We start from the raw sequence: 20,372 nt of genomic DNA, 5'->3' as shown, positions 1-20,372 counted from the left end.
ATAGATAGATAGATAGATAGATAGATGATAGATAGATGATAGATAGATAGATAGATAGATGATAGATGATAGATAGAAGATAGATAGATGATAGATAGATGATAGATAGATAGATAGATAGATAGATAGATAGATAGATAGATAGATAGATAGATAGATGTCTTATACAGCTGTGCCTAGTAGAACACCACACTTTGGACTAGAACCTGGGAGCTGGGTCCAGAAAGGTGCCTGTATGTGGAAGAACGCATGGAATTACACCTGACAACCACTGTGTAGATTAAGTGTCAATTGCCCTGACTAGTCTTGAGAACTTAGCCCAGGTCTGAGAACAGCTACAATTTTTCCACAGAAACAACTATCTGGACTTCAAGCTCCTAGCATGCACCTAAAGAAGGTTCAGGGTTTTTCCCTAAGCTTAGAAGACTGATCTGTCTGGATACATTGTACGCCAGCTCAAAAGACTTCTCTCTAGAAGAGCATCATTTATCTTGTAGCAACATTTTATTAGCCGAAATAATTCTCATAGTCATATCCAATTTCAAAGAATGGAAGAGAAGTGTAATTCTACCATGTACTCAAAAGGGAGAGGGCAGGTAAATTTTAATAATCAGGGCTCATGACAAGTGAAAATCTCAGATGATATTGGGTACTGTGTTTGCTTGAAGATCCGTGTCATGAAGGCATTTTTAATTTTGCTGAGGATGGATTTGAATCAACCATACTGTAAGCAGGCTGCCTGGCAGGAATGAGGATATCCTAAAGAGATACATGTGTGCCTCTCTTTGACTGTCAGACTACTGAAACAAATTACCCCAAGAAATTAGAATGCCTCCAGGAATCTCATACTGGGAAAAGATTCAAAACCCTGGGTCTGTGAGAGGAAACCTTTTCTCCGGGAAAAAGGTTTGCAACTTCTCAGACCATCATACAGAGGAATAAATCCAAGAAAATGATGGGTCAATGCTGTGTGGAAGCACACCATAGCCAGAACTGCCTAACCATGCAAAGCTCTTGCTTCCTATTCACAACCAGGTTTCACATTAGAGCCTTAAAGATGGACTTTGTAGAGGGGGTGGGGGTAGGGGTGTCACCAGAACTTTTTTTCCCTCATCCCAATGTGGCCACATTAACTAGACTTCCTTTTTCTGCTTTCTGCTGTTAATTTGGTTCTTTAAATTGACTGATTGACGATGGGTCCCCAAGGATGCTGAGGCACAGTCTCTGTCCCTCGCTGTCTCTGACCACAATACTAGTGAAAATAAAGCTCTTGTAAGGAGCAGAGAAGCAAGTTCCTTAGCTGTGAAGGAGCCAAGATCGCAACTTCGCTGCTGTTGGCCGTAGCATATGTTGAGACCTAGGAGTTCTTGGGGTAGTTTGGGGCAGTTTTATCCAACAATTCTTTCTACATGGATAGGCACATTGTCTCTCTCTTCATTGTCTGGTATAGCAGCAGCCACTAAATATGTATTACGGCCATTAAGCACTTGAAATGAAGCTAATGTTGCTGAGACTATTTCAATTTAATATAATCTTAAGTAATTTAATTTGAATTTAAGTAGTACCACGAAGCGAATGTTCACTCAGTTGAACAGTACAGATTTAGGACAAAGTTTCTGGGCTTCCAGTGTCTCAGGTCATCTGCAGAAAATGCATAAAATAATCTAATGATTATAGATGAGATGTTGAGTATGCAGCAACAGCTATTTGTCTTTAATAATAGGCAGCCACTCAAAAACCAGTATTCGATAAATCAGGGTGGGTGTCTATGGAAGAAGGTGTAGAATGAAGATGAAAAGAAAAGGAAAGGAAATAATGAAAGCTTTGTTCAAACTAAAAATGCAAGCCAGGGATTGAAGGAAATAACTTGATTGTTTGCACTCAAAGTATTAAAAAGAAACAAAAATTTCATTATTTTCAAGTTTGCTCTTAGCTTTCAAAGGAGTCTAAGACTCCCACCAAAATAGGAAGAATCACTGACCAAAATCTATTCTCTCATCTCAGAACAGATAGGTCCAGAGAGGAGTGAAAATTAGATTAATACTAAGAGACCTGGCATAATAAGATTTGGCATTTGACTGGTAAACCCAGAAAGGGAAAATTTTATATACATATGCATATATACATATGTTTGTATGTATGCATGTATGTATGCATGCATGTGAATGTGTGTACAAGTATGTGTTTAAGGTCTTTGGTCTTAATACAAGACCTAGGGCTAATTTCAAACTCATAATCCTCCTGCCTCAGCCTCCCAAGTGCTGAGGCTGTATGGGAGCACTATAATATCTACCAATAGTATTTTTGTATAATATTTTATTAATTTTTGAGAATTTCATACATCTTGGTCATATTCTCCACACTTCTCCGAGAACCACCCTCTCTACCTCTCCATCTTCATGTCACGTCCTTTGTTTTTCTTTAAAATAATTAATCACGTCTAACTTGTGCTACCCATATGTTCATGTCAGAGGTGGGGAGGGGGGAAAGGGCTTGAGCAGAGAGAAAACAAATCCCAAGGATGCTTGAGACAGCCACATGGAAACCGACTATCCTGTAAATTTGCCAAACCAACACATTTTTTCATATAAAAGAATGTAAGGAATAATGATATTCTGAAAAGCCACAGACTGCAGATGAAAAATCCAGGGCCAGGTGTTTAGGAAACCGCACCATGAGTCACGATGTCCCAGGGACCTCCTCAAAGCAATACATTTGACTGTACCTGCTCTGGTTTGCCCACCAGAATGCCGTGGTAAGACCCAATTACTGAAGACACCACACATTTTGGTCACAGGACATGGAGGCATCAAGTTGGCACTGACAAGGAGCGTCCTTCCTGGTGGCCAGTTTTCACAGTGGCAGAAGAAGTGGTGCCAGCTGCTGGTGCGGGAGGGAGGATCGTCTGTGGTCTTCCCTGCTGAGAGCCCTGTAGACTATAGTGATGACCAGTGTGGCCAAAGGACTCACAGTACAACAGGGGCCTGTCAAAATGTTATCTTTATTTTCAACTGAGAAACATTGTTGTAATACACAGTGTTTATTTTCCTCTACATCATCTTTCTTGCACAAACCAAAAACATATTGTACCTTAGTATTTACGGGTTGTTTTTCTAAATGAATCAAGAGCATAAAGACACATCTGAAGTAATCAGAGTACAGACAGACCAGGGAGTTTCACAGCTGCCCCAGTTGGTTTCTGTTACCTAGTCCGCATTTAATTCAAGCACAATTTTTCTTAACTTAATATAATAAGTCTTTAAAAAAAAAACTTGGAATTCGTAAAAATAATCCCTCATTCTCTGTGGTATGTCTTTCTCTCCTGCTTCTTTCCTTCCCTTCCTCTCTGCCCCTCCTCCTCCTTCCAAGAGTTGTGGTAAGTCAAATAATGTCCTTGGGATCTTCAACACGTTACTTGACATGACAAAGGATTTTGATTTAAGGAGATTATAATGGATTATCGAGTGGACCCAAACTTCATCCCAGGGTCCTAACTGAAAGGACAAGTGGAAAGTCAGAGGACAATTTGAAAGGGCTGTGCTGGTGTCTGAAGATGGAGGAAGAGCTGAGCCACAAGCAAAGGTATGTGGCCACCTTTGGGTGGGGTCGGGGAGGCAAGGAACAGGCTCTTCCTTATAGCTTCAGCAAAGGAACACATTTTGGTCCAGTAAAGCCCATTTCTGACTTGATTCCTCCAGGAATGTAATAAATTGTATCTTTTTTAGGGCATGGAGGTTTTGATGGTCTGTTAGAGTAATGACAGTAAAGCAACACACTAGTTTAGATCACAGACATTATACTAAATGAATCCAGACACAATAGGCATAAGCCTTCTGAGAAATAACTCTTGGGAAACACAAAACCCCGGATTTTAGAGCCCAAACCTACAAGCAGAAGGAGGGGATTGTTAAGAGTGCTGTATTAACTGTCATATTTTGTAGGAAACTGGAGAGTGTTCTTGAAGAAGACAATATCAACTTTATTTTGTGAATAAGCAAACTCAAATTCAGAGCAATTAATGAAGCTGTCCCGTCACACCAGTAGTCCACGGCAGGCGCCAGCCAATACTTGAACCGCGACCCCTTTAATTTGAAGCTTTTTTTCTCTCTCAGGTGTTAATCCTATTTCATTTTTTCAATAAAATCTTACTTAATCTCACCTGCCATAGCTTTATTACTGTATAGTCAAAAATCACAGCGAGAAATAGAGCAGCCACAATGGGTAGTTAATGGGGATTTAATGAAAGAATCTTTTCCCCATAGCTATATTTCTACACTTACTCAATTATACATCACGGAAGTCCAGATGAAATATTTTTCACCTCTGGGAAAAAAAATAGGACTGCACTATAATGACATGACATTGTTAAAGAACACATTTTGTCGTGATCTGAAAAGTTCAATGCTGGTAGACCTGCTAATATGGGAGGGGAAATCTTGTGAGATCCCACACACAGAACAAGAACAACAGGTGACTAAGGAAAGATGGGTGGAAAAAGCCTTCCCCAGGGACAAGTCCCCTGATTTGTTATCTAATACCAAGTTGTCCACTATGGAATTGTACACACACAGCAACATTTTACAGGTTGGATAGGATGTATTTCTATACTTATACACACACGTGTGAGTGTGTATGAGTGTGTGTGTGTGTGTGTGTGTGTGTGTATAACAACTATAGAAAAAGTGTCTGTTATTTTGAAAGGAATCAAGGGTATTGGGGTACATAGAAGGGTTTGGAGGGAGGAAAAGGAAGGAGGAAATAATGTAATTATATTTTTATTTTAAAATTAATAAAACAAAGGCAGTTATAATATTAAAAAAAGAGAAAGTTTGTGGTGGGAGACATAAGTCAAAGACTGTATAGACGTTCATTTTTTCTACCATAAGAACTTACTACACATTTACTTTTGATGTTTGATAGAAGCACGGCCATGTGCCCACTTAATAACTTCATTCTTCGGTAAGACACATCTCCACTGTGAGTCTTGGGCCCCTCGTTTTCAAAACCCCTTTGCTTCACAACACTCCTTCCAGGGACTAAAGAAAATGATATTTATATAAAATACTTAATAAAGTCAAAGGTCCTGCGCAGATAAGAGGAATGGCCACCAGGAGTGAAGCAAGCAGAATGGTCATTAGTATGCCCAGTGGCACTGGGAGAAGAACCCAGCTCTTGGCCCCCTCCAAAGTGAAGCCTAAGCACATCAGAGAGTGCTAGGCTTTGTTGGAAGCCTTGCTGGCCTCAGGGGATTGTCACCCAGGACCTCTCATTACTGCCTCTGATGTCTGGGAAACACAAACCAAGCATCATTTTAAAGGAAAACAAAATAACAAATTGAAGTCCAGACAGGTTCTTTTGCAATTGCACCCTGCCACTGCAACCAGCTCCCACTAAAATGGTTTCATTCAACCACAAAGGCGCTCTCACAGGGGACAGTGTTTGACTCCCGCTGTACAGTGACACCATACATATATTATCAGGGATAAAATGTTGGGAAAAAAATCACGGACACTTTTGTTTTTTTGTTGTTCATTTATTTTTGAGATTGTATTTTCATTTCCTTCTCTTTCCTCCCTCCAAACTCACTCAGTTAGCCTCCCCACACTCCTTCAAATTTCATGGCCTCTTTTTTAATCAATTATTATCATATGCAAATATGTATATACATATATGTTCCCAAATATAATCTGTCAAGTATATATAATGATACTAGGAGACACAATCTCACAGCAAAGTTTCTAATCCTTTGACTTTTCAATCTTTCTGCTCCATCTTCCACAGTGTTCCCTGGGACTTAGCTGGGAGTGTTTTGTAGATGTATCCCTGGCACTAGGCTCCACAAACATGTAGATTCATTGGTTGTGGTCTTCTGTAACGGTCTCTGACTGTTGCACAGAAAAGTTTCCATGATGAGGAGTGAAGATTGTACTGATACTTTTGTCCTAAAAAAATAAAGATAAAAATGTGTGTCTTTGCCCTTTAAAGTTGTCTCTTGTGAGATATTTGTACACAATGTGAACATGTATTGCTGTGATTATTATAATAAAAATCTGAAAACTCAATAGTTAGGCAGGAGAGAGAGGCAGGACTTCAGGGCAGAGAGGACTCTGGAAATAATAAAGAAAGCAGAGTCACCAGTCGGACACAAAGGAAGCAGGACATGCAGGAGGAGAGGTAAAAGTCGCGAGCCATGTCACAATGCACAGATTAATAGAAATGGGCTAATTTAAGTTATGAGAGCTAGTTAGTAACAAGCCAAAGCTAAGGCCAAGCTTTCATAATTAATAAGTCCCTCTGTGTCATTATTTGGGAGCTGGTTGTTGGGACAGAGAAAGATTCATTACAGTTGTCTACTTACTTTATTTCAATATAATAAATCCAGTGCTCATAGAAGATAAGTGACTTATCCAAGAATACACAGCTCAATTGAATGCAGTGACCATTGGCCTCACATATTATATATATAAAGATTTATAAAATGAGTAGAGGTAATCTAGACCCATCTTTTTAGGAAGATATTTCCATTTGAATAGATGAGGTAATAAAGCAAAATATATACTAAGTGAATTGTGAAAAGAATTTTTTTTAATTTTATATCTTTTATGGGCTTAGGTAAAACATTTATCAGGAAACAATATAAGGAAATGAGGGGAGGGTAGCAGGCAGATGCACAACTATGTGCAAAGGGAATTCACAAACGATACATAAATGATCATTAAAGTCTATGGGAAAACTTCCTAAGTCCCATAAACTGTTTCCATCTCTCAAGCATTCAGTGGAGCTAGGCACACAATAAGAAGATCAATAGTTGTAGATGTGATGGACAAACGAATTCAAATGCAAAATAAAACCCTAAGTATGTAATATTACCCATTTAAAGGGTAGGAACAGTTTCAATTTTGTTTTTCAGGCTAAAACATAACATTGGCAGAGTGAAGAAGACTATGATTGGTCTTAGAAATAACTTGGGTGGGTAGAGAAAAAGAAAAGAAAATGGAAAAAATGAAAAGAGAAGCAAAGAAAAGGAAAGAAGAAACAAAAGAGAGCATGAAGGAGAGACGAAATTCCCCAACTCTGGCTCTTTTGTTTACAGATTGGGATTTCCATTGGCTCAAGATGGGGTTAGGTTCATGTTCAAGAAACTTGCCATCAGAGACTGACAAAGGTGCAACATGAACCCAGTCCCTGACACGGGCTCAGGGGGTGTCCCAGAAGATGCAGCTCCATACTGAGAACTGGAAAGGTGGAACTTGTACAGAGGAAGAAGCTGGAAGATGTGGAACTAGAAGTCACAGACAAAACTGGTGAAATGGCTACATGAGGAAAGTGCTTGCTGCTCATGACTGAGAACCAGAGTTCAGATCCCTAGCACTCTGAACTCTACATGTCCATGGGTGAACACAGTCTCTCTCTCTCACACACGCACAGAGAGAGAGAGAGAAAGAGAGAGAGAGAGAGAGAGAGAGAGAGAGAGAGAGAGAGTAATAGAACAACTGCAGTCCATGAACAGTATATATAAAACAAACATATGAAGTCTTAAAAAAAAAAGGAATTGAAAAAAGGAGGCAGTGCTAGTGTTTTAAAAGATCAATGAAATATGAAACTGACCAGTATCTACCAAGATACATCAGGAATAAAGGGGTCTATGACTAATGGCCAGCAAAACTTTAGATGAGCATCTCAGGAAACGCCAGGAAAAAGCAGATGACATGGATCCATCCATCTTGAAAATGGCCACAACTCCCTCAGCGTGCAAAAAAACCCTGGAATTGCCCTCCAACCATGAAGGAAATGAGATTGATAATTTAAAATCTTCTCAAACAGAAATATTCGAGTCCATATGACTTCTAAGGCCCAATCTACCTTGTGTTTAAATCATGTACATCAACTTCCCACAACAGCTTCTGGAGATTTCTGAATGTTGACTGTGAACCAGGCAGGCATTGCTCTTACTGCAGCTATGTCTTAACTCACTTCATCCTCTGGACAACCAAAAAAGCAAGCCCTACCCCCTTGTCCTACGAGGAGATGAACCCCCAAGAACTCCGACGACACAGCCGGCACATGGCACTTCTGGGATTCTAGTTCCGCTTCCGGTCCTGGGTCTTCAGTCTCATCTACCATGACAGGCAGAGCTAACTACATACAAAATTGGTCCGTAGTCACTTCTCAAGGGATATTTGAATACAACCAGACGCAAAGATTCCTACTCTGTTACGAATTTACCTGCAAATTTGACTTTTAAAAAATGGAAATTCAACCATCAACAGGAGACACTGCCTCAACAGAGAAGCTCAGGCATTGCTTGACTTTTCTTCCTTCCCAGAAATGTGTGCACTCTTCAAATAAACAGGGAGGTTGGTCTCTCCTGCTAGCAGCTTCCATGCAGTTCTCTCGGAAGACAGGTAGAACGCGCTTAGGAGAACACACCAGAAGGGAGCTCTGCTACCTGGAAAGTTAAAAGCTTTACAGAGGCAGGGCCAGTCCCACCACTGTAATTACAAGAGCCAGGAATCAAAAGACTGTTTCATTCCTTTTCCCTTCTCTTGGGTATTTTACACCTCTGAGACTAATTATACCCTGTGGTGATTTGTAGGAAAATGCTCCCTATAGGCTGACATGTTTTAATACTAGGTTCCCAGTTGGGGGAACTGGTTGGGAAGGAGTGGAAGGTGTGGCTTTGTTTGAGGATGTATCAGTGGGAGTGGGGTTAATCATTCCCAGTTAACTCTCTCCCTGCCTTGGGATTAGGGATCAGATATAAGATCTCAGCTACTGCTCCAACAGCACGCCTCCTTACTTGCTGTCGTGATCTCTTTCATGATGGTCATGGAGTCTAACACTCTGGAATCATGAGTTGTCCAATTAAATGTGTTCTTTTATAAGTTGCCTTGGTCAAGAAAAAGTAACTAAGAAATCCCCCTTCCCATTGATTTTAAGTATACTAGATTGAAGACTGCAATACAGATCAACTGTTAGAGATTGTTGTGGGACACAGATGTAGTTGATTGCCTCCATTTAGAAACATCAGTGTGAGGTGAAGGGGGAGTGCTCCACCCCAAGCCTCTCTTTAAACCCTGCTGCATCTCAGAAAGCCCGCCAAATGATGACCCCCTCTCCCAGAGATGATCAAGGCCACTCCCACAGGATACTTAAACAGCTCCCCAGAAAACAGACGCCTCATTTTCTGGTCTTCCTTTCTCATCTCCTCTCTCACAGGCTGGAAAATTATCCAGGAGCATTTTAGCCATTAAATCTGGGTTTGTTTGTTTGTTTGTTTTTCTGATTCAGTTTGATGTGGTCTGATTTGAATTTGATGGAGAGACTTATTGGGGTACAGAAACTTTTCAGGGAGTAACTCTGCCAGCACACATGCACACACATACACACTACAAAAAAAAAAAAAACAAATACTATCTAATGTGTAATGCTTGCATACTTTCTTCTCAACTAAGCTTTGGCATAGTATTCAAAATAATCTATGATGTGACTGATGGTAGGGTCTGGCTGAGTTTATTTACCTCAATTTCTTTCTTTTTTGCTTATTTTGTTTTGATTTTTGTTTTTTGAGACAGGGTTTCTCTGTGTAAAAGTCCTGGCTGTTCTGGACTCGCTTTGTAGACCAGGCTGTCCTTGAACTCACTAAGATCTGCCTGCCTCTGCCTCCTGAGTGCTGTGATTAAAGGCGTGCACCACCACTGTCCAGCCTTATTTGCCTCAATTTCTTTGAGAAGATATTAGGGGCAAAGTGTGTATGCTTTTGGGATGTAAGGCTCACACTGAAAGACATGGGATTTCTGGGAATTTCCATGACTGACAGTGGCTTTAATTAATAATTCTACAGTATATTCAGAGAAAGAAATGAGATCCCACCAACAGGCCAGAGCTCCGGTGTGTTCTGGGATGTGACCAACTCCAGCACCTCTATTCATCTGAACCAAAGTCAATTGCCACACCTTGGCTCGCCCGTTATATTCAACCTCCCTGGCACTTGCTTCGAGGTAGGAAGCACCACATACGTATCAAATGCCCTAAACAAAACTTTCTTCAAATTCCAAGGGGTCTTGTGTCTGTTGCCTTTCTTTTAAAATCTGTAATTCATTGCATCTTTATGTTCTACAAGGTTAGGAGTTTGCTTTAATATTAAAATTTTGAGAAAAGCAGCTCCCTCGGGGGTTTCTTTGTATACATCTCAGAGATGGCCCTGGGTCTCCAAGGGAGCAGGTGCCCTATTGTGAGAATCACAGGCCCTGGGCCACAGGAAGAGGTACTGTAGTGCCCAGCGGTGACAAGCTTAATACAGGCCTAAATTTCAGATTACCCTAAGGCAATACGTGGTTCCAGAGAAAACCACAAATTAAGACCACCCAGGCACCACCCAGGAACAGATCATCCAAGGGGAAATACCAAATATCCCAAAGGAAATACCTCACTTTCCAACCATTATAGACAGGATCACCAGATGTCCCTGAGTCCCTTCACCAAGACACCCCTAGGCAAACGTCAGTTAACCAGGGGTCCTGAACCTTAGACACCCTTCACCCCAACCTCTGCTATGGTTAAAAAAATAAATAAACCCACCCCAGCTGGGCTCATGGCTCTGCAGCCTCACCACTATGTCAGATGGATGGAGACACCAAACTCAAACTTGAATAAAGGCTCTTTGCTTTTGAATAAGAGTGTTCACTGCATTGTGGTTTTGGGAGGATGCCACGGTGTGGGTGTAACAGTATCAGAGGTAAATCAGATAGAAAAAAATTAACAGTCTGCCCGCTTCTGCTCTCCCCCAGTTTGTCTCCACAAACCCTGTCCCTTCACTAAGGCCTAAAAACATTCTTAACTTTCATTTCTCCCAGGAAGTCATTCTTATATTGCTTGACAGAACAATTAACACCGAAGAGAACAGGTTACAGAGCTAGTTTCTGGCTTCACACATCGGGGTTATTTTCTGTTACACTGGCTCCAGCTGCAATCGTACCCATAATGTTTAATCTAATTTAAAGCTGTAATTAAAATTTGCAGTAAGCTGGCACCTGTCACGTGACCGCAAGCTTTCCAAAGGCAGCTAGCCAGTCTGCAAGAAAACCAGGGAGGAAACTCTTTCCTGCTATACCTAAGGATATGTAGCCAGGGGTGGGGGTGGGGGGAACCAAAAGAGAAGACATGATCGAATATTCTAAACCTTCCTGCCAGAGCCTGAGTGTCGAAATGCTATCTGCAAAGGAAAACAACAGGCAATAGGGTTCCTCATAGACAGCCAAATCTAATCAGCCACAGGTATGGCCTCTGTGGGACATCCCTTACAATCTCCAACATCTCATTTCCATTAGAATAAACTGTACTCTGGGGCCATTCATTCATCACATTCTTTTCTTTCCAGCATCGTAGGGGCTTTTAAGCTAAAAAAGACACATTTACAACCATGCAATGAGAACAAAGTCAGTTTGTCTTATAGCTCCTATATGACCCACATCTGAGCGTGTTTTTATATCTTGAATTTCTAGCAATCCCCCCTAACCCCACCAAAAATGAAGCTCCTATCCTAAAGGCCCAGAAAGATTTTTTTTTTCTTTTACTGACTAACAAGGGCAACTTTAGTTTCAAAAGATCAGACTAAGGAACACATCCTTAAAGAAACACAAATGACCGTGGGGGCTTCCATCCAGCAAGTAATCTCCCTCCATCCTCTAGGTGAAAAAAAAAAAAAAAAATCAGCAATGTGTCAGGTTCAATGTCTGAACAATTGACGATCTTCTGAATTCAAAGAGACACCTAAACTCCAAACAGGAAAGCAGAAAACATGCAAGCAAACAGCATTTTCTCCTCTGTCGTCGGTCTAGAAGTTCATCTTGGCAACAACACAGAGAAGTAATGATTCCATCAGCAGCTACCAGATGGCAGGCATGAAATGGCTGTAACCTTCTCCGAGAATGGCTCCGTGGAGTTTATTTTAGGAGTGACTGCCATTTTCTCTCTACCACTTTGTGCACAGCGTGTCGGTCTATAGTTCATGGGTCTGGTTATGCAGGGACTGAGGTCAACACCATGCATGAGATATGCAAGAAGAGTCTGGAGGATATTTTTTTTTCTTTCTTTACGTAGGATCCTGTTTTCAAGAAATCCAAGTCGAATGTCTGGTCATAAGAAGATGGGCTGCCTATGGTGAGATGTTTTTTACATCACTTTTCTTCTATTAGTAATTAGGAGACATTGGAGCATCTTTTTCATTAGATAATAAACCGATCTCTTAGTAAGGGACTACAGGCAACCACCAAAGGGAAAGGTCTTTGTGAGACTTCCTCCCAGGCTAGCTTCTTACAGGGCCCACGCATCTAGACCATTTCTCTAAAGTCAGTGAGAATCACTGCCCAGGCTCATGGCCATGGGTAGAGATTTCCCCAACCTAACACAAGGGCTGCAAGGGTGAGGCCCAGGCAGCACACACTTCTCAAGTTCCCCGGGTGGTTCAAGGGTGGCTAAGGTGTGCAAGAAATAATACATTGGAAGCATCTACACATTTTTGCAAACTGATTTATAAAAAGCTAACTTCTGTTACTTAATTTCTACCCTAGGGTGTCCTGGTGTTGGGTTTGTCATTCTCGGGATGTCCCTTCCCCACTCTTTCTCCACCAGCCTCAGTCTCTCTAACGCTTTGTTAAAGTTATGGGGTTTGGAGGTCAGCCAACAGTAGTTAATATGTCACCCTGTCCCCTTACCCCAAAAGCTCCAGGGAGACACTGTTTTGCCGCTGTAGTCTGATCTGTAAGCCATGAGACCAGACTGTTAGAACCTGAAGGTAAACGAGGCTCGTGCCTGAGTGCTCCAACCCCTTTAACCACTGTGCACTGCAAAGCTCCTGGCTATGGAAAGATGGTCGTGGGGGGCTGCTCTACCCTTCTGTCTATGAGGCTAGACCTATAAGAAGCTATTCTCTTCTAAGATGCTACATGACCCTCCCTAACTCAGGTCCTATCCACAACTGTGCATCTGACAGTGAGCTTTGGGACTACCAACCTGTATGTTTTTGTGATGATCTCCACACAGTACATCTCATGCTGACCTCTCTTTCCTGTGTCCCTTAAATTAATAATCACAATTTGCTCTGCCTAAGAAGTAGTGACCTAGAGTCTTATGACCAGTTGATGACTATCACCGTCTTGTCGGAATAACAACGGTCAAGCCTTTAAAGACCTATTAGATCAAATCAATCAAAAGAGATGATAAACCCAGTACTTACCTTACACACAAGAGTTCAGTAAATGCTGGATGAACCAGAGTCTGCTCCTAAAAGCAAGGTCATCACCCAGTCCTGACTCTAGCATAGGAAAACATCAATAGCGTCTAGACAGGTACATTAGTGACACGGCACAGAGAGCCACTCAAACACATCCAAGTTAAAACAGACAAATGAGAGAGACAGACAGAGAGAGAGAGAGAGAGAGAGGGAGGGAGGGAGGGAGGGAGGGAGGGAGGGAGGGAGGGAGGGAGGGACAGAGAGAAGACCCTCTCAGAAACAATGTACAGGAGGTAGACCAGAGGTTCAAGACAACCAGAAGCAGCTCTGCCCGGCGTGCCACTTCCTCTGAGCCATCCGGCTCCACTATGGACAGTGCGCCTCATTTCTTTCACCTAAAGACTCTAATCCTTTTCCCTTGGCCCATTTGGGTGAACCAATAATGGTTGCCTCTCTTTATATATCAGAGAAATTGTATTTGCTTACCTTGAAGGAGGGAGGCGTGGCCATCCTGTCACCTACCACCTTCTCCTCCAAAGCAGATGACGAAAACCAGGATTGCTACTACAACCACTAAACACAGATTGTGCTGACAGATGTGACGTCCCCAAGAAAGCTGCGTGCTGTGGGATATTTTGACCATACTCTGACACTCCTGAGGCTGCCAATTAAGTGAAAGCTTGAACCAGGGGGAGAAGCTAGAGACTCACTGACCGAAATTAGCCATAGACAAACAAGGAATTTGGATAGAGGAGATGAAAAAGAGGAAAGGGCGGGACTACAGTTTGGTAGGTTTTTTTTTTTTTTTTTGGTCTAGCAGGACAAGGGAAGAGATGAACTCTTGTGTCTCAAAAAAGCAAGGTCAGCTGGTTGCTTCTTGGCGTCTCTGATCAAGCAAGCTTTCACCCTCACATCCGAGTCTTTGTCGGTAAACAGAACAATAGAGATTTAGTTTAAGCCTACTTATTACAGTGTGGCAGAGTGGGGGCCCCAGGCTAGGAAGGCCTTCCAGGCAGTGGCCTAAGTAACCTGTGGGGCGCTGACTAGGTAGCTGTGGGGCCTCAGACGGTAATTAACATATCAGTAGATTTATTTCCAGCTGCTGAGTCGACAGAAAAACTACAGTAGTGTTTACCCATAAATAGCCATGGGGGGAAAAAAAAGCCTTAATTTCTACAGGATAGTGTTTCATAACTCTAACTCACGGTAACACTGAATTTAAAACACTTTTTCCTGAAGAAAAAAAAAGGCGCAGTCAGAGGCATTTCCATTTGGACTTTAATCCATGTTGCTTCACATTGTAGAGCAGAACACATACGAAAATACAAACACAGCTGGGGACACAAGGGTTTGCTCAGCAAGAAAAATTAGTTCGAGCCACATCTCGCCTATCTGGACGCTGCAGTCTCACCACTGTGGTTGAAGGCAGGAAATCTGAAGGTCGCTGAAATAATGGTGTAAATTGTGACAGCCATTTTTGTTCTTTAAAAAAATATAATGCTGCTGGCGTGACGGCAGCCGCTAATCCAGGCAGAGACGGCTAGAGCGGTAAAAACTCCCCGTGGCAAGCAGCAGAGCGGTGGCTCATCCCGGACAGGCGGGTGCTGCCATGTGGCCGGGAGAGTCATCCAAGCGGGCAGGTGGAGTCGGTGGATAAAAGGCTTATCAGACATAGTAAATAGGCATAAGGCTGAACATAAAGATGAACATTTATTACTTAAAGGAGAGGGAGAGAAAGAAAGAAAGGAATAGAAAAAGGGAGAGAAAAAGGAAAACACGTGTGTGCACACGCCAAGAGAGGGAACAGAAAGGAAGAAAGATGGCGACGGAGAAACAGAAGTCTCTAGGAGTGGGCGTGGCTTGCCCCTTAAAGGGACCAGACCAAAAGAATAACAGCCATGTTCATTCATTTTAATGTGAGCAATGTTGCTTTCACAGCCTCTCCAGATACTGTTCGCTGCTACTGGACACAAACTGTGTAGTCACATGACTTCCTGAACCCCTGGCAAATGAGAGGAAGGCAGCAACGGTGGCAGAAAATGGTGAGGAAAAGGAAAAGTCACAAGGCACCTAGAATCCAAAGAACAAACACCCATTAGACAGGGCCTTTCACAAACCCGAGTGGGACCCAAAAGAGTTGAAAATAAAGTGACGGCCTTGAAGAGTCTTCCTCAATAAATTACATTTACAAAAGCAAGAACTAGATACACAATTAAGGGGGGAAGTGATTTTTTTAAAAAGATGTGCAGCTTAAAAGAATGGTATCAGTTGTTTATACTACATGCCCCACAATGTCTGAGAGATGTGATATTAATTTATACATGAGCATTGCCTATAAAATGCACAAAGTAATTCATATGGAAAGAGCATAGTGTCTTCCATCCGCCAGTGATTGGAGACATAAGAATCCTCCTGGTGGAAAGCACTCAGGCTAGCTTCCTTCCTTCTAAGAGCACAGCCTTCTGAGTGGTCACATGCACTGATCAGCGGACTCAACCGATGCAAAACCTTTTGAAATGGCAGTAGAAGCAGAGACCAAAACGCTCCCCGCCCCATCTGTTTTTCTCAAAATGTAGTTTGTGTTAAGAACAACAAATGTCCTAGAGAACTTGCTTCAAAATGCAAATCCAGAGTCCCAGCTGAACAAGAATCAGAGTCTGTGGGGGAGAAGGGTTGAGCCTGCACCGCACTGTTGCAGTTCTGTGGGTGTCTGGACAATCTCCCATTGTGGTATAACCACACCTTGAAGGGCAGGCTCAGCCACGCAGTCAGGAAGCCAGGTCTGTGACTGAAACTTCCCCCTCCTGGTGTCCAACGTGTCCTGATTTGGTCATTTCTCATCCTCCTCAGTAGATGACCTAGTACTTTGACAGTATACATGCAATTCTTAAAAACTAAAAAAAATCTAATTAATTCTAAAAAGATGAAGATTTCTAAGGATTTGTTTTTTATTATTTTTACATAAATGCCTATGTATGTTTGCGTGAGCGGACATCATATGTATGTGGATAACTCTCAGAGGCCAGAAAAGGGTTTCAGATCCCTTGCAGCTGGAATTACAGGAGGTTGGGGTAGGTTCTGGGAACTGAACTTGAGTTCTCTAGAAGGGCAGAAAGTGCTCGTAACCACTAAGCCATCTCTCCAGCACCAGCTCTGTAATATTTTTTATATATATTTTATTTTTCTTTTTAACTATGTGTATGTGGGGAAGGGGCATGCACACGAGTGCAGTACCCTCAAAGGGCAGAAGAGGGCATTAGAACACCTAGAATTGGAGTTACATATGGTTGTGAGTCACCCCAAGTAGTTGCTAGGGCGATTCTCAACTTGTGAGTCATGACTGATGTGGGACTCCCCTCTGTATGCTTTGAGTATATTTTATTTCCATTGGTTAATAAAGAAGCTACTGTGAGCCTATGGCAGGGTAGAATAAAGCCAGGTGGGAAATCCGAATAGAGATATATGGAGAAATTAGGCAGAGTTAGGGAGAAGCCATGTAGCTACCGAAGGACAGAGATGCCGCCAGAACCTTTACCAGTAAGCAACAGCCTCGTGACGATATATAGATTAATAGAAATGAATTAATTTAAGATGGAAGAGTTAGCTAGGAATATACCTAAGTCATTGGCCAAGCAGTGTTGTAATTAATATAGTTTCTGTGTGATTATTCAGGTCTGGCGGCCAGAACAAGCAGTCTTTGCCTACACAAGATCATCAGAAAACACAGATAGTTAAATTACAATTTATAACAGTAGCAAAATTACGATTATGAAGTAACAAGGACAATAATTTTATGGTTGGGGTCACCACAGCATGAGGAACTGTACTGAAGGGTCACAGCACTAGGAAGGTTGAGAACCCCTGCTGTAGACGCATGGGCTCAAAAGTACTGGCTGGCAAACACGCACGGCAAATAGAAGAATGGGGACAGTTCTGAATTTGTTGTTGACACATAAAAGTTAAAATACTTCTTCTCCTCCTTTTCCTCCTCCTCCGCCAGTTCCTGGAAAGGCAAACATCACAAGCACCACAGAAAGCAGCCATGTGGCCAGCTGCAGTGGCTGGGGCTCAGCAGCAGCCTCCCCACCTTTAACCAGGCACGTCCTATAGGGTATGTGAGGTGGCCTTAGGCCACCTTACTTACCAGAACTGTTGTCAGACCCCGCACACTTTTGCACCAGCCACCCCAGCTTCAAGGAATCCAGCACGAATTCAGTCTCTCTGCTTCATTCTCTTAGTGAAAATTCCCCCGGCAAAGACTCTATCCAGCCTCGCACATGTTAAGGAAGAAATCAAGAACTGGCTGAAGCAGACAGCTGCCACAAGCTTGGAGGTCAGCTTGGAGTATACAACAAGCATTGGGCCAGCCTGAGCTGCAATAGTGAGGTCCTGTCTAAAATAAATGAGTAGATAAGAAGTAAAATAAGAAGAAAGAAATCAGAAAATGTATGCAAATGACCCAGACAGTAGGCATGCCTGAGCAACTTTAAAGGTAGTGAGTGATCTCAGGACTCCACATTCAGAGACTCTGATTTGTTGATCGGGGTGCACCTTGCACTGTGAGATGGAATGAAGTCTCCCAAGTGACCCTAACAGGTGGTTAAGGAAGAGAACCCCTGGTCTTGTGAGCTTTTTAGTGCAGAGAGCTGTATTTACTCCAACATCATCCCCCAAGTAAAAAATGCTTGCTGCTCTCATCCATAATAATTCACTTACTTTTGAAAAAGGAAAATTATTCCAATGCTGTTTGCTAACTGGAAAACAAGGTCGAAATATACTCTGACTTCTACCCCTCGGTTTCCTTCCAACGCAACGGCAGTGTAAAATGCTGAGGAAAGGAAGGGAAATTATCCCAGGAGACAAAACGCCTGCAGCACACATAGCTCACACACAATGAGAGGAGGCTCACGGTGGCAGGCTGGCATGAAAAAGTACAACTGCTTTGAAATTCATCAATGCACTAAGCAGAGAAAAAAAAATTTCAAATAGTAAAAGAGAAAAAAGGGAACAATTTCCCTAAGTCTTTTCAATAATGGCCTAATTTTTATCTTAAGATGAATTTCAAATTATTACTTCCTTTCAAGCTTTCTCTTAGATGGTGTGCATTTATATTTTGGCTTCTCATCATGGCAAATGCAAACTAATGTCATCTGAATTGCAAACACCTAAGACCATCTACATCACCGCCGAGAAGCTGATGCCCAGGCTAGGGATGGAGCTCCACTGGTACAGTGCTTGCCAGCATGCACGGAGCCCTGAGTTCAGTCCTCAGCACTCACCCGGCATCCCAGCACTCTGGAGACAGAGGATGAGGAGTTCAAGATCATCTTTGGATACGTAGAGAGTTTGAGGCAAGCCTAGGCTACATCAGACCCTATCTCAAAAAATAAATAAATACATACATAAATACATAAATACATAGATAAATGTTCAGAAATCATTTCAATAATAATGCAACCTATTTAGTACTTTTATAAACCATCTTAGGTCAGTCCAATAGCCTCATTTACGGTCATCACCTCATTGCACAATTTTTATTAAATTAGCTTTGGAAAGGTTTAAAAGTGATGTACACATGCACTAAAAGATCAGTGGCAAAACCTGGGTTTACTCCACACCCATCTGACCGGCTTCAAACCTGTGTTCTTCATGCTAAACCCACAGCCAGAAAGAACCATGCCTGGTTACTCCCACTTTACTAGGCAAAAGCAGAACTGTAGAGTCTGTGCCACATCACAAACAGGTTAGTGGGAGCCACAGGCAGCCCCTGCTTTATGTTCCTCACTCCATGCTCCAGGTTCCTGCAGAGGAACAAGTCAGAGTTCACAGCTACCTTCTAAAAGCTGTGCTGACTTCTGAGAATGTCAGCCATTCATGCGCATGTGGCTTAACCCACCAAGGTATACATGTGGCTAGCTGATCATGGTATACTTGTAGCTTAGTTAACTATGGAATCCATGTGGTTAGCTGACCATGGTATACATATGGCTTAACTGACCAAGGTATACATGGGGTTAGCCGACCATGGTATACATATGGTTAGCTGACCATGGTATACATATGGTTAGCTGACAATAGTATACATGTGACTTAACTGACCAAGGTACACATGGGGTTAGCTGACCATGGTATACTTGTAGCTTAGTTAACTTCGGCATCCATATGGTTAGCTGACCATGGTATACATATGATTAGCTGACCGTGGTATACATATGCTTAGCTGACCGTGGTATACATATGCTTAGCTGACCGTGGTATACATATAGCTTAACTGACCAAGGTATACATGTGGTTAGCTGATCATGGTATCCATGTGGCTATCTGACCATGGCATACGTGTGGCTATCTGATCATGGTAGCCATGTGGTTAGCTGACCATGGCACACATGTGGTTAGCTGACCATGGTACACATGTGGTTAGCTGACCATGGTATACATGTGGTTAGTTGACCATGGTATACATGTGGTTAGCTGACCATGGTACACATGTGGTTAGCTGACCATGGTATACATGTGGTTAGTTGACCATGGTATACATGTGGTTAGCTGACCATGGTATACATGTGGTTAGCTGATCATGGTATACATGTGGTTTAGCTTCACCACAGTTCTGGCACATTGTCTTTTTATTCCATCTCTCTGGAGAGAGGTACCAGGGTGAACCTCTTTATGTGTTCCAGAATCCTCTCCTGGATCCTATGAACTCTGATGACGTCAGCTGGTGAGTGAGCATAAGGTGCCTCACCTGGGCCTTCATCCTGCCCTCGGCCACCCTGACACCATTATAGAAAATCAGCAAAACATCTTGAGGAAGCACAGATATCATCTGATATGTTCCTTCCTTTTATTCGTAAGATTGTAAAGAGATCATGCCATAAAATTCCAGCTAGAAAGGTCTCATCTCCATGAGTCCCCTGACTTGAAGCAGGCTCCAAAGTGGAGTGTCAGTCCATGTTCCTGCGGGAAAGGCTCCTCTTCTCTAAGTCACTGAGTCTGTGTCCTGAAACTGCATCCAGTAATTTTGCCTATGAAGCCGCGGCCAAGAAGTGATTGGGAGAAAAAAAAAGAGTAAACACAACAGCAGCTTCCCTGCAAGAGAAAGAAATAGGTTTTATCACCTAATAAACACGTCTCACCA

General features: G+C 42.3%; 1 protein-coding gene across 4 annotated transcripts in view; it reads right to left on the bottom strand.

The window, feature by feature from the left end:
• Window positions 1-5,560: 5,560 nt before the first annotated feature.
• Prelid2 (PRELI domain containing 2) overlaps window positions 5,561-20,372 on the bottom strand; it is an 86,854-nt gene continuing 72,042 nt past the window's right edge. For 3 of the 4 annotated variants that reach the window (XR_007228727.3, XM_048419412.3, XM_048419409.3), the window contains one exon: window positions 20,057-20,323. The gene's annotated coding sequence lies outside the window, so the exon portion shown is untranslated. Of the gene's footprint in view, window positions 5,943-20,056; window positions 20,324-20,372 lie in introns of those variants that run through there. The other variant, XM_048419411.3, reaches the window with a different exon arrangement.

This window comes from Myodes glareolus, chromosome 13 (genome assembly GCF_982192425.1).
Source record: "Myodes glareolus chromosome 13, mMyoGla1.1, whole genome shotgun sequence".
Lineage (NCBI taxonomy): Eukaryota > Metazoa > Chordata > Mammalia > Rodentia > Cricetidae > Myodes > Myodes glareolus.
The sequence above is the reverse complement of the archived record's forward strand: the minus strand, read 5'-3'. Positions and strand labels throughout refer to the sequence as shown.